We start from the raw sequence: 14,071 nt of genomic DNA, 5'->3' as shown, positions 1-14,071 counted from the left end.
ACACAGAGCACAGCAGCACATTAAAAGCGCATTACTATTGCACAAGAGTGTGTCAAAAGTGCATTTATTTATCAGACACATGTGGGAAAATCTTGTTGATGGCTTGGAAAAATGTTTTGCGCATGCTCCATAGGGCACTGTTGCCAATTTCCGGGGAGTATCTTCAAGGCTTTCTGGCAACACAGCTGTAGGCTGGTCAGGCTTGTGATACTTAAATGGGTGGATGGGGAGGTCAGCTGGCTGTGGCTCTTGATTTGGAAAATACCATCAGCCTCCCCTCCTAACTGCTTGTGCAGGCAGGGAAATGTTGCCAGAAACATCACCGCTTCCATGTGTGCACTGCTGCAAGGAAGTGGTCAGAAGAATGTTGTTTTGACTCATAGGATGTATTTCATGAGCAGCAGGATTGCAGTAGTCCTTGATCCATTGGGAAAAGCAGACTATATTATTATTATTATTATTATTATTATTATTGTCTTGGTGTATAGATACATTGGCCTTGTACAGATGTCCACTCACTTTTAACAGGGAATCTACACAGCCAGCCATATGTCAAGAGCCCCTTAGTTTCAAATGGTTTTGCATTCCTTTAACTGTCACTTTCCATATAGAAAATAAAATCAGAAGTTCATATTTTTAAGCTTCTATACAAATGTATCCTGGTGGATCTTAATTTTAGATTTTTTCTGATGGTGTGTGAGTATGTGTCTCTATGTGTAATTGATAAAAGCAGCTAACTACACACGCACGCACACGCACACGCTCACATTTCTAACCATCATTTGAAGTGTTAGGCTGGTGTTCTGGATAAATAATTCATTACAGTGCTTAAAAACCTGATGCAGTGCAATAAGTAAGGCTAACACCCCACAGCCATAACAACAGGTAGCTAATAAAAAATTAAGTTGCAAATCCTGACTGAAAGAGGCAATTTACTCTTACTCTTCTGCTGAAAATATTGTATGTTAGACATCTATCATACCTCTTTAAGGGGAGTATTCCAGACAAGAGCCCAGCTCAGAGAAAGCTGCCTCTGTAGTTACATAACACAGTTGTGATTTGTATGGCAATCAGAGTAGGGCAGTGATGGCGAACCTATGGCACACGTGCCAGAGGTGGCACTCAGAGCCCTCTCTGTGGGCACATGTGCCATCACCCCAGCACAGAGTTTGCCAGTGTTTGTTACTAGAACGCCAGAGGGACATGGCACTTTGCAATAAATATGTGGGTTTCAGGTTGCAGTTTGGGCACTCGGCCTCTAAAAGGTTCACCATCACTGGAGTAGGGCTTTGGGGACGATCTGAAGACATCCTGGCAGGGATGGTATAGACAGAGAAGCTCTTTTTCTTTTCTTTTATTATTATTATTCAATTTATATCCCACCTTTCAGCCAAAAAACCAGTCAAAACAGCTAAGTATTAGGCAGCAGTGTGCTTTGTGTCTCAAGACACATAATGTTTTAAAGGTGTTTAAATTGACCCCATAAGCCAATAATTTAACCAGTGCAGCTCTTTCAAAACCAGAGCTGATAAACCCACTATAAAAGATACTCAACACCACTGGGGCCACCTGAGTGTGTTGTGACAGTGTGTGAAGCTTCCATGTTGGTGCAATTCAAGATCAGTTTATCAACCCTCATTGAGACCATTGCCAAATTCAAGCATTCACTAGCTGCTCCAGATTAATGTGTTGCTTTGTGTAGTTTCCAAGAGCTCTTATACATTTTCGGAATATGATTCATTGACATAGGCATGTCAATCGAGAATATCATTGTGCAAAGTCATCTTGCAGCACCTTTGAAACTAACTATGTGAAAGAAGTTGTAGCACGAGCTTTCATGCATTTGAAGAAGTAGATTGAGTCTACAAAAGCTCACGCTACAACATCTTTTGCACAGTTAGTCTCAAAGGCGCTGAAAGATCCCTTTGCATTCTTGAAATATGTATGTGTGCATGGGAGCTGCAAACCTGGCAATACCAAGTCCTGACAGATTGGTCTAGTGTTTCACACAGAGCTATGTAGCATTTGTGTCCGTCCCCTTGCCAGGTTGAATACACAAGAATAAAAATGTGCCAAGCAGATCCTCTGGGAAATAGCAGGTTTTATTGTACAGCTTCTAACAGGAAATCAGCAAGCTAATTATTGTTGTATGTTGTATAACATTGTTTCTGTTTTATGGTGATTGTAAAGCAAACCTATCCAAGGGGTTTTCTTGGCAACATTTGTTCAAAGAGATTTAACATTGCTATATGTCTGCCTACATAGGGACCACACATCCAGCCGATTTGAAATAAATGAAATCTATACTTTATCCTAGAGCTCAACAGCAGCAATTAGAGTATCAGGAGATGCAAAGAAGAGGTACTCCAGACAGGAGAAAGAAAACATGGAGGGTGACCAGACCAGTGAGAGGAGATCAGTTTGTTGTTGCTTTGTGCCTTCAAGTAGTTTCTTACTTACAACAGCCCTAAGGCAAACCTAGTTTTGAAGGCCAGCATGATGTAGTGGTTTGAGCATTGGACTATGATTCTGGAGACCTGAGTTCAATTCCCGCTTAGCCATGAAACCCACTGGATGACCTTGGGCAGGTCACATGCTCTCAGCTTCAGGAGAAGGCAATGGCAAACCTCTGAACAAATCTTGCCAAGAAACCAAACCCAGTGGATAACAAGGGCCCACCTTATATTTACTGAACCTGATTTTGTGTGTTGGACTGGTATAATGGAACCTGTAGGACATATTTAATTACTAATTAAAATTAATTAATTAAAATTATTTAAATTTCATAAGATTAAGCAGGAATTTCTCAGTGCCACCGTCTGTAAATATCCTATATATTTCCTTGAGAACAAGCCTTATTGAGGACAGTGGAACTTCTGAATAAAAATGCATAGGTATGTGTGTCAGCCCTCCAAATATTTTATATCAGGAACCTATCAGTTCCAAATAAGTACAAGCAGGTTTTTAAATACCTCAAATGTTGTCAGTCATGCTGTTAAGAGTATCAAGTTTCAAGCTTTTCAGAATTATTTCTTTGAGCATTGTGAATGTCAAAGCATAATATGAAGACTGAACAAATATGATAAGGTAATTGTTTCCTTGATCCTTTTAATCCTTTGCTAATAAATCTCATAATGCTGAGCTAAATAGTATATCCCCAGTCTCAGTATTGCAATAGGTGATATTGAAAATTCTAATCCTAAAATTTACTAAGCAGACAAAGAGAGCAGATTGAAACTGGGATGAGACATTTAAGATGTGGGATAGAGGAACTGGTTGATTAGCATACTTATCCTAACCAGTGTCATTTAAAATTTGCAACTTGATCATCAGTATATAGTAAGGGTCTGTTGATAAACTCAGCAGTGATGGCTGATGGTTCCCCTGTTAGTGGACAGTAACTCTCTCCCACATATTAGGCCAAACGTTACAGGAACTATCCAAGGTGCTGAACCTGTTTTGGAGTTAGGGTTCAAATGTCAATTTTGTCCTGTTTTCAAGAAAAACATCCTGTTATGTTGCGGAAATGGTTTGAAGATACCTGTTTGAAATTGTACCTGTGAAAAAAATGTGTCATGGAATGTAAGAAGTTTTATGATAGGGTGATGAAAGACCAAAATTTGTTGTATAAGATTATTTCATTGGAGATATATGCATGGGATAATCATGGTGAAATACAGTCCCACTCTGTGTCTCCCTCAATTTGTGTATGTATACTTCACTGCAGAATAATTGTTAGCTCAATATGCTCATGTAGTAATACTTTTGTTATCGTCTTACTTTGTTCATGAATGTGGAATATTACATAAACCCATCCCATTTTTGCCATGCCAATGTCACATTTTCGTCTCAAGGAAATAAGGTCAGCCTATCCCTAATGGCCCTGCTACTTGAAATATGTAAAAAGGTGGTCGGGCTTGCAAAATATGTACAGTGGTCCTTTCTTTTATTCAGGGGATCCATTCCGGACCACCACAACCACCACCACCCCCCACATAAAAGAAATTCCACGTATGCTTCAGCCCCATTAGAAGTAATGGGGCTCATGCTCGTGCCGGTGCAGCCATTACTCCTTCCAGTGTGTGGCACCACTTCTTCCATTACTGCTTACACAGGCATTGCCATTGTTATGTAAGTGCTGTGTGGCGTCCACACATTGCTGTGTGGCGCTTATGTAATGAGCGTGCCAGTGGCACACTTGTTATGCAGCCCCCATGGCTTTAAAATAACCTGCTTTTTGTGGGTACTTTTTCCATCAGAGGGAAGCCGCATGGTTTTGTGGCTGCAGCTTCCCTCCAGAGGAAAAATAGGCACCGGCAGGCCGCCGTTTTTCAACAGTCTGTACTGCACCATAGTTTCTCATTTGGGCATTACCACACTCACCGGTTGGGTATAGCAGCTTCATCCCTTTTAAATGTGCTCATGTGATAGGACACTTACCTGCACAATTAGGGTTATTTCGGGTTTGGAAAGAGCACTCCTCTAGAGCCGCCCTGGTGTCAGTGCATTTATACGTACAAGTAAAAGTGTGCACTTTCTGGGAAGAAGCAGAAAAATTCAGTTCTTTTTTAGTCCAGCTTTTCTCCCTGTAGCGCAGCCTGGGTGTGCTTTCTGGACGGCTTCAAGGTGTGTGTCATCTAAATACCCCACCTTGAAGCCAGCCAGAAACCTGCTTATTTTGACCGTCTGTTTCACCCCTAAGTGTGCTGTCATGGACAGCATATGCACTGAAGAGCTAGTGACTAGCCCAGGGGGCTTAAAAGATGATCCTTGAGTTTCTCTTGTATGAGGTGCTGAGATCTTTTAAGGAATCTGGGATTATGAATGCACTGGCCAAAATATACTGTACATTAAAGACATTGCTGTCAAAAATAATTACCTTTAATTTTGCAAAGATTGGAAAAGATTCCCAAGAGCTATATACATGCATATTCAATTATGTGCTGTAATTGACTTTTAGAATCCATAATATTTGTGGGTTTTGTTTGTTTGTTTGTTTTGGAATGGTGGGGTTGATTGTGATTTTGAGTAATATTGCTCAGTATTCTTTGTGTTGGTTTTCCCATGATTTTCTAAGGAGAGGGATGAAAGAATGTTGAGTGGCACAGGAAAAGAGGATATTTTTAAAGAAACTTTTCTTGCCTTAAATGATTTCTTCTATCAATTAGCATTTCAAAACTTTGCTTTTGTAAATGATTCTTCTCTAGTTATGAAGTAACTGGTGGTAATGACCTTGGGGAAGCAATCAAGAGAAGTAATAGTGCCACTGTATTCTGCTCTGGTCAGGCCCCACCTGGAATATTGTGTCCAGTTCTGGGCCCCACAATTCAAAAAGGATGCTGAGAAACTGGAACGTGCCCAAAGGAGGGTGACTAAAATGGTGAAAGGTCTGGAAACCTTGCCCTATGAGGAACGACTTAGGGATCTGGGGATGTTTAGCCTGGAGAAGAGAAGGTTAAGAGGTGATATGATAGCACTATTTAAATATTTGAAGGGATGCCATATTCAAAAAGGAGGAAGCTTGTTTTCTGCTGTTCAAGAGAACAAGATCCAGAACAATGGATTAAAGCTACAGGAAAAGAGATTCCACCTAAATATTAGGAGGAACTTCCTGACAGTGAGGGCTGTTCAACAGCAGAACAAACTCCCTCGGAGTGTAGTGGAGTCTCCTTCCTTGGAGGTCTTTAAACAGAGGCTGGATGGCCATCTGTCGGGGATGCTTTGATTTAGATTTCCTGCATGGCAGGGGGTTGGTCTGGATGGCCCATGTGGTTTCTTCCAACTCTATGATTCTATGAGTTAAATAATGTCGTAGTCCTCATGGAATATTTAAAAGCTCTGCATACCATTAAAAACACATGCACACACATGCACATACCACTCTTATTTCTATGATAGAGTTTTATTCAAAGAAATCTAAGGCCCGTTACAGACCGCCCAAAAGGGGCAGTCTTGGGCCGCTGCCGGTTGCAGCGCGGAGGAGCCGCAGCAGCCAAACTGCGCGACTCCTCCGCGCTGCAAAAAAGGAGTGCAGAAATTGCACTCCTTCCGGCAACCCGGAAGAGCCGCCGCAAGTGCCAAAGTGCACACTCGCGACAGCTCTTCCGGGTTTAGACGTCTGGACGCTGCGCGTCCGTTACGTCAAGATGGCCGCGCCCTCTGTATAGGGCGCCGCCATCTTGCCGTACGGAATACGCGCGAGGGGCAAGGCACGTCTGGAAGCGCCACCCCTCGCGCGTATTCCTGGTGCAATGACGGCGCCGCTTAGGCCCGTCTGTAAGGCGCCTAATGGAATATAAACAGATTCAGATTTTCAGACAAGTTTTGTTGCTTAGTGATTTCCACATAATGATTTAGTTTATATTGTATTCATATCTTCTTTCTTCAGTATCTTCCATATGAGAAGCTATGTCATTTTTATAAGTTAAGGATATTATCTATTTATGTGAATTTGGAAGAGTACAAGGATAAGAGATTTTTCTTTACTTTAGCAAGTGGAAATCCCCAATAGGTTAAAAATGTAACTTGAAAAGCTACAGTCATGTGAATGCACTGAAAAAGATAGAGGTGAGGTCTGTTTTATATGTCATCATTGTTTGAAAAAGGTCAAGTATCCCTTACCTGAAATGCTTGGAACCAGATGTGTTTCAGATGTGGAATATTTTAAAATTTGTTTTGGAACACAAGTGGCATTGAACGCAATGCACTGTGTTCGTGAGGCTGAAGGATTTGTGAAATGGCAGGGGGTGTTGATTCATGCCGAGCACTATGCTTTGAATTCCTATCTTTCACAGACCCCCAATCCTGCTCTATTCTTTATTCTATTTATGCTGCCAGTTGCCTGCTTCCACTATCCAGGTAGCAGTGCTTCTGCACATTTGTCTCTCTGCAGCCTTGTGTCCCTTTTTTCACTACTTGTGTTGTGTATGAGATACAGGGCTGGAGAGAGACTGAGGATCTGAGAGAGCAGGAGTGCTGCAGTGGCTGCCTCAAAGGCAAAGTGGTTGGTCGACGGCAAAGAGTATAAGTTTTTGAAGGTTTTCAGTTTTTGGATTTGCAGATTAGGGTTGTTCAATCCATATAACATTTTGAAGAAAACTAACAGAATGACCTGAGGGCTATGTGGAAGGATTTTCTTTTTAGCGAGCGATTTGAGAACAAAACAATATAGGGCTGTTTTGGATTGGTTTAAAGTGAGAGTTCTGACAGATCCTCTGGTTTTGCTAGGTTATGCTGGTTGTTTTAATCTTCCTGTTGGGGGCTGTTTGTAACAATTTCTTGTCTCTGCACTAGGGCTTTTCATATCCAAGGGCTAGGTCATACAGATGCTTTCTCCAATAGTTATTTTTAAATCATTTTAGTTGCTAGTTTATTACATTTGAAGTGCTGTCGCTCCCCTTGCCCCAGTTCCTGCTTTCAGATGGAAGATCAAAGAATGTGGCAGTTATTAATCATTAATAAGGGTTGGAAAAGAAAGGAGATGGGGAAAAATTAGGTGAGGAGGAAAAAACAAAGAGAAGAACAAAGATGATGATGAAGAAGAAGAAATAGAAGAACTGGAGGAATATGATGAAGAACATGAAGAGGTGTTGTCTTTCTTATCTAACAGAACACTCAGGAGCAGGGATCAGCAGTGCCTTGACATCTGGAAAAGGCACATAACTACCAAAACCTGAGAAGGCTGTACCACCTCCTCCTCCATGCTGCTTCCCATTTTGTTTTGTTTTAATTTAATGGCAAAGACCCTCTCAGCTGCTAGGGGCTAAGGCGTACCATTTCACCATTTTCCCCTTTACTTGGTTTCAATCTGGAGTAGTTGGGTGTTACTGTTTTTCCCCCCCCAAAAAACAAGAGATGTCCTATTTTCCACACTTTTAAGAAATACTGAATCAACACATACTTTGTTTTTTAAACCATCTATCCTATATTTTCATGATTGCGTTGACAATATTGAGAACTATAATACTGTAAGTTACAATTGTTTTTGGTCTCATCTCATGCTCTATGTCTGTAGTCCTAAAAGCACTTTATTCACAAGTAAATTGCATTGAAATCAATACAGTTTGACTAGCAAGTAAAATATGATTAGGATGGCTGTATGTCTGTCAAATTTGGCTAAAGAATGGTAAAATTGTGTTATATTGCTGAAGAATATCTTAGCATCCTTAGAATATCATTAGAGATGAGTATTTTTTGATGGAATCATTCTGTCAATAGAAGGAAATTATTTGCATTTGTAATTGGCTTGCATCCCATCCTCAGGCAGGAAACATCTTTAAAAATTAAAGATTCATACTGCTGTTGGGTGATTTTTTTTCTTTTTATGTGCTTTCAAGCTGTCTCAGTTTCTCAAAAGAACAACTGATCTCCTTCTAAAGATGTTACTTTTTAAATGCAAAGTAATGTATTTACTTTGCATTTACTTGGGCGTAGTCCTGGATTAGCCCCCCCCCCCCAGCTGACTTCACAGGTGGAGTCGATGGCCGTAAGTGCTTGTTATCAACTTCGGTTGATTCACCAGCTGTGAACCTACCTGGACGGGGGGGGGGGGGGGACCTTGAAACATTGATACACACTCTGGGAACCTCTCATCTTGATTTCTGCAATGCACTCTACATGGGGCTACCCTTGTTCCAAGTTTGGAAGCTTCAACTGCTCGGCCCCTTTCTCTTCCGTATCGCTGGCGCGACCATTTAAAGGCCACGCCAGCGATACGTGTGGCGAAAGGAACTCTATTTCGGAGCTCCTTCCAGCACCGCTGAAAGGGTGCCACAAGTGCCCTGCAGCGGTGCGTGCATATAATAATAATAATAATAATAATAATAATAATAGGTTTTATTTATATACCGCCCAATCACTGAGAATCCGAGCGGTTTACAATAGAGGGGATAACAGACAGTTCCCTGCCCACAGGCTTACAATCTAAAAGACACGACACAAAAGGAGAAGGGAATGGTGAGAGAGGGAGGGAATCAGGTCCAGCATTCTTCTCTCCCTCTGAGGCCTGGACCAAGGCAGATGGACCGGAGAGAGGGCTCTTCTTCTTCAGGCTAGCCCCTGATGGAACTGGGCCAGCCTACTCTCTCCCTCAGAGGCTGAAAGATGACAGTTAGGGAGGGAGGAGCCTCTTTCTTCAGGCTAGCCCCTGATGGTACTGGGCCAGCCTTCTCTCTCCCCCAGAGGCCGAAAGATGACAGGGAGGGAGGAGCCTCTTTCTTCAGGCTAGCCCCTGATGGTACTGGGCCAGCCTTCTCTCTCCCCCAGAGGCCGAAAGATGACAGTTGGGGAGGGAGGAGCCTCTTTCTTCAGGCTAGCCCCTGATGGTACTGGGCCAGCCTTCTCTCTCCCCCAGAGGCCGAAAGATGACAGTTGGGGAGGGAGGAGCCTCTTTCTTCAGGCTAGCCCCTGATGGTACTGGGCCAGCCTTCTCTCTCCCCCAGAGGCCGAAAGATGACAGTTGGGGAGGGAGGAGCCTCTTTCTTCAGGCTAGCCCCTGATGGTACTGGGCCAGCCTTCTCTCTCCCCCAGAGGCCGAAAGATGACAGTTAGGGAGGGAGGAGCCTCTTTCTCCAGGCTAGCCCCTGATGGTACTGTTTGGCTGCGGCGTGGCCATGACATTGTAATGGCAGCGCCCATGTAGACAGGACACTGCCATTTTGACGCCGCGGTTATGTGCTAGGGTTGCGGGGCATCTGTAAAGGACGCCCCAAGGCAACCCTAGCACATATCCAGGCCGGCACAAGGTGCTGGTCTGGATACCACCTTAGACTAATAAGTTTACCTTTAGAATGACTGTATTGCTTCCTGTTTTGAAGGTGGTGATGACTACAGAAGTGGGAGTGATGATAACATGGATGAAACAGCATACTGAAACCATGGTGTTTATCACACAGGTTTTTGCAGCTCTGACCTGAATCCACTGTGGGTCCAACGATGTGAATTCACGTGATAACGTGATATATTATCACAAGTGATTGCTTTCTATTGGGGGGGTCATTCCAAGGCACTCCTGCAGTCAATCCAAAGTGACTCCTCATTTTGGTGAATTCGGTAATAAGCGCTCACAAAAATTGCTTCTAAGCTCACTTCAATTTTACTCTAAATCAGTCTGGTGAGGAATGCAGCTTTGCTTCCGTCCTGGTACACCCCGCAACCTCCAAGGTCCAACATTTCCCATGATGCGGCGCTGCAATTTTGCTCTATTTGCTTCTGGTACTCCATCTGCTTCCATTGTTGCCAAAGGGGAAATGCTGCTGGGGAAAGGGCAGAGAGCTATTGGGGAATTAATATATTCACATTTTAACATGTACAGAGCTGAGAGTGGGCAGTGGGTGCTGGTTTGAATGCAAAAACGGACTCCAGAGCCCACAGAATGAGTCCTGGATGTTTCAGGGAGGAATGGAGGACTGTCAAGGAGGGCAAATTTGGATGATGTTGGCAGGGTTTGGGGGCTGGCAAGGATGGCACATTCGCATGTTTCAGGGAGAATATAATAGAAGGGAAGAGGAAACATGAAGCTGCCATTCACGCGAGGCTAGCATTCACATGAAACTGGAACCAGGAAGTGGCCCCCTTCTTCACCCCGGAAGTGCAAAGGTTCACGATGTTTTCAGACCCCCATTGAGCAAGGGTGCCGATTTAAATCGTTGAATCTGCATGGTATGTACCAGTGTGGTAATACAATGTGCACTCACTCTGCTTTGACCCTGTAATTACCACAATTTCGTTCACGTGTGATAGTTCATCACATGAATTGCTTTGGATTCAAAGTGACGGAAGCGCTTTGGTTTAGAGTTCCAGTTTCACGTGTGATAAACAGCAATGATCCTTTCAACAAGTAGAAAATATGTTCTGGAGGAGACCTGAGTGCCCAGTTCTCTTACCTCAAGTTATGAAAGGGTATCATCTCAGAAAATTAGCAGACGATTCATTTTCCTTGTGATACAACATGAGAGTATGAGAACCCAGTATATAAAAAAAGCTTGGGTATTTCGTCCCAATTCCTGGTATGGAAGAGTGGATTGGGCCCCAGTGGTGCCCTGCATAATATGCTTTGTTTCCTGGCTCTACAGGAGCATTATGTGCCACTTGGCATAACAATGGGCTGACCTCTGTAGGGTTACATATATGTTTACGTTTCTTATGGGATTATTTTGTTAGGCAGGAAGGAAATATACGTGCATAAATGACAAATCTAGGCTTAATGTAAAAAGCTATTAATTGAAGATCTGAAGATCTGTGGTAGAAAAAGGGAACCTTTACACTCTGGAGCCTTCCCAGTCAGGCTGAGACATCCCTCCTCATTCTTATTTTCATTGCATTTAATGAGATACCTCCCCCCCCCCAACATAATTGCAGCTTGAAAGAGTCTCTGGGTAAAAGGAGAGAAATACACTTGTCCCTCCATATTTGCTAGGGTTAGGGGCACAAGATCCCAGTGAATATGGGAAAATTGCAAATAACAAAAACACCATGTTTTTATCTGAGAGGACATCTCTACAAATTTCTAGGTCCTCCAGTGCAACTCTGTGATCAATGTACAACAGACATTGACCATACAACTGCACTGGAGGAGCTACAAATGCCTAGTAGAGTATTCTCTCTAGGAATCTCTAGAGCTTTCAGTGCAACTTTTAGTTAGTTGAACAGAGTTGCACTGGAGGACCTACATATTCCTAGAGAGAACATATTAATCAAATCCACAAATATCAAATCCACAAATATGGAGGGATGAGTTTACTTTCCATTGGAGCCATGTATTTTAGTGACTATGAAATGATCATGTTCTTAAGCGATCATGAGGTTAGCTCATTTTTACAGGCATTGTTTCTTCTTTTTAATGCATTTCATTTACTTTGTCCTAAAAAGCGTTTGCCCTGTGCAAAAGCTTTGAACAAAAATCCTAGTTTAGAACAACAGGTAATAAATTGATTGTTTACTTAACAATTCAGTTTGGTTACTGGACATTATGTAAATCAGATAACCAGAACAAATTTTATTCCTGTTCAATAAAAGCCAGTCCAAAACACAAAGCCTTATAGTATGTCCAGGAAACACTCACCATTGGGCAAGGCTCCAGAGAAATAGTTGTTCTGGAACAAGAGGTTCAGTACATGGAAAAATATGTCTATCCTCTCAAGGCCCTGATGAAACTCACATTAGATTAAGTGGTTTAGTGATTCTTGCCTCTGATACCATAAGACAACCTTTAAGGCCTAAGACAACCCAGACTTTAAGTTCTGACGATGACGCTGCACTCCTCCTGCTACTACTTATTACTAATAACAACAACAAACATTTTATCACTGTGGGCCACAACTCTTAGACCATCAAGAACTGCTACTTCCCGAATGGTTTCCTGTGAAATGAGGGAGCATTATGAGTGTGGTGAAAGCAAAATTACAATTTTATAGCAATTGAGAGGCTGGTACTTACTGTGAATGTTCCTTCTTGGATGACCTGGAGGCACAATCCACATACTGTTGGGGTTATTTCCACATGACAGCAGATGAAGTAGGAGTCCAAAACCAATGTTCTTTTCTGTTATTTCCGTCGACTCCCTCTTACTTCATGTCATTTCATTATGAAGCCTGCTTTAGACAACTGTTTTATGTGTGCACCTATTTTAACCACCTATTTGTTCTTTATTTTTATTTATTTTAGGTTTTTTAAATTTATATTTAATCGTACTTAGCTTGCAGCCAATGTGGGAAGGAATAGATGGGCCATCCAAGAATGAATATTCATGGTAAGAACCAACCTCTCACTGGATGGCATGGAGAAGTAGTCTACCTACTACTGGGATGTTCCCAAGCCTCCACTACCCAGCTGGCTATGGCTGCCTTCCAAAGGCTGCCTGTGCAGACATTTATCTATTTTATAATGCTGTATAAATGTGGATGTTCCTTCCATCTTGTTGCATCACAGACATCCTTCTGCCTAAATGTAAGGTGCTTTAAATGAAAGAACGCATCATGCTGACTATACAGGAAAATATTTTTTTCTGGGGAGAGGGGAGAGCAGAGGGGAGTGAATGGAAGTAACACAAAAGAACGTTGGCTTTGGATTACCGCTCCGTCTGCTGGTGCATGAGAATGACAGCTTACCATACACTTTCTCCTGACACTTTTAGAACCATTTTCCAAATGTTTGTTTTTTCCATTATTAACATAAATATTTAAACCTTTTTTAAAAGAGTTGCTGCAGCAAGAGGATTGTATGTAAGCTTACTTTTTAATATAGTTTTTTCTTTAAATTATTTCTGTCCTTTATCATGCGATTTCATTGTGGCATAACATTAAGACAATATAAACAGTTTAAAACAATTTCAGGTAAAAACAGAGTAATTTAAATAGAACAACAATGAATTACATAAATCACCAGATTAAAACAGCAGAACAGGCTAATATATTTCAAACCCTATACTGTATACTTCAAAAATTAGTAAAATTAAACCTCAAAAGCATTAATAGAGAGCCAGATTTTAACTTGGCACTCAAGACCAATGTTGGTGCCAATTGGTCCTTCAAGAGTGCATTCCATAAGTGGGGTGCCACAGCTGAGTAGACCCTCTCCCATGGCCCTGTGTGATATATTGTTCCCACTAGTGGAACACAGAACAGGGCCCCACCAGCATGTCCTAATTCCCAGGTAAGTGCATACAAGGCAAGATTCTACGTTTCATGTTCTCGAGCCATTTAGGGATCGAAATGACATCATCAGCATCTTGAATTCAGGCCAGAGTAAACACTATTAGATCTGACTGCAATTACAACTGCATCTAATCAGACAACCCCACCCAGTCAGGCTCAACATCAGCTTGATTTTTTGTTTGTTATTTGCAGTGGTCATTTGTAATGTTTATAGCCCACCTTTTTTTTAAAGACATTTGAGGCAGCATACATGTTTTGCACACAGCCCTTTATTATCTTCACAACAACCTTGTGAGGTAGGTTTAGCTGAGAAACAGGAGCTGGCCTATCACTGAGTACTTGCAGTGCAAGAAACAAAGTGGCTCTGAAACTGAAAACCCTTGAAAGCTATAGCAAAACAATGAGAATTCCCAAAAGAT

This window comes from Sceloporus occidentalis, unplaced genomic scaffold (assembly GCF_023333645.1).
Source record: "Sceloporus occidentalis isolate IW3139 unplaced genomic scaffold, rSceOcc1.0.p SCAF_1, whole genome shotgun sequence".
NCBI lineage: Eukaryota > Metazoa > Chordata > Lepidosauria > Squamata > Phrynosomatidae > Sceloporus > Sceloporus occidentalis.
Note: the sequence above shows the minus strand (reverse complement) of the source record.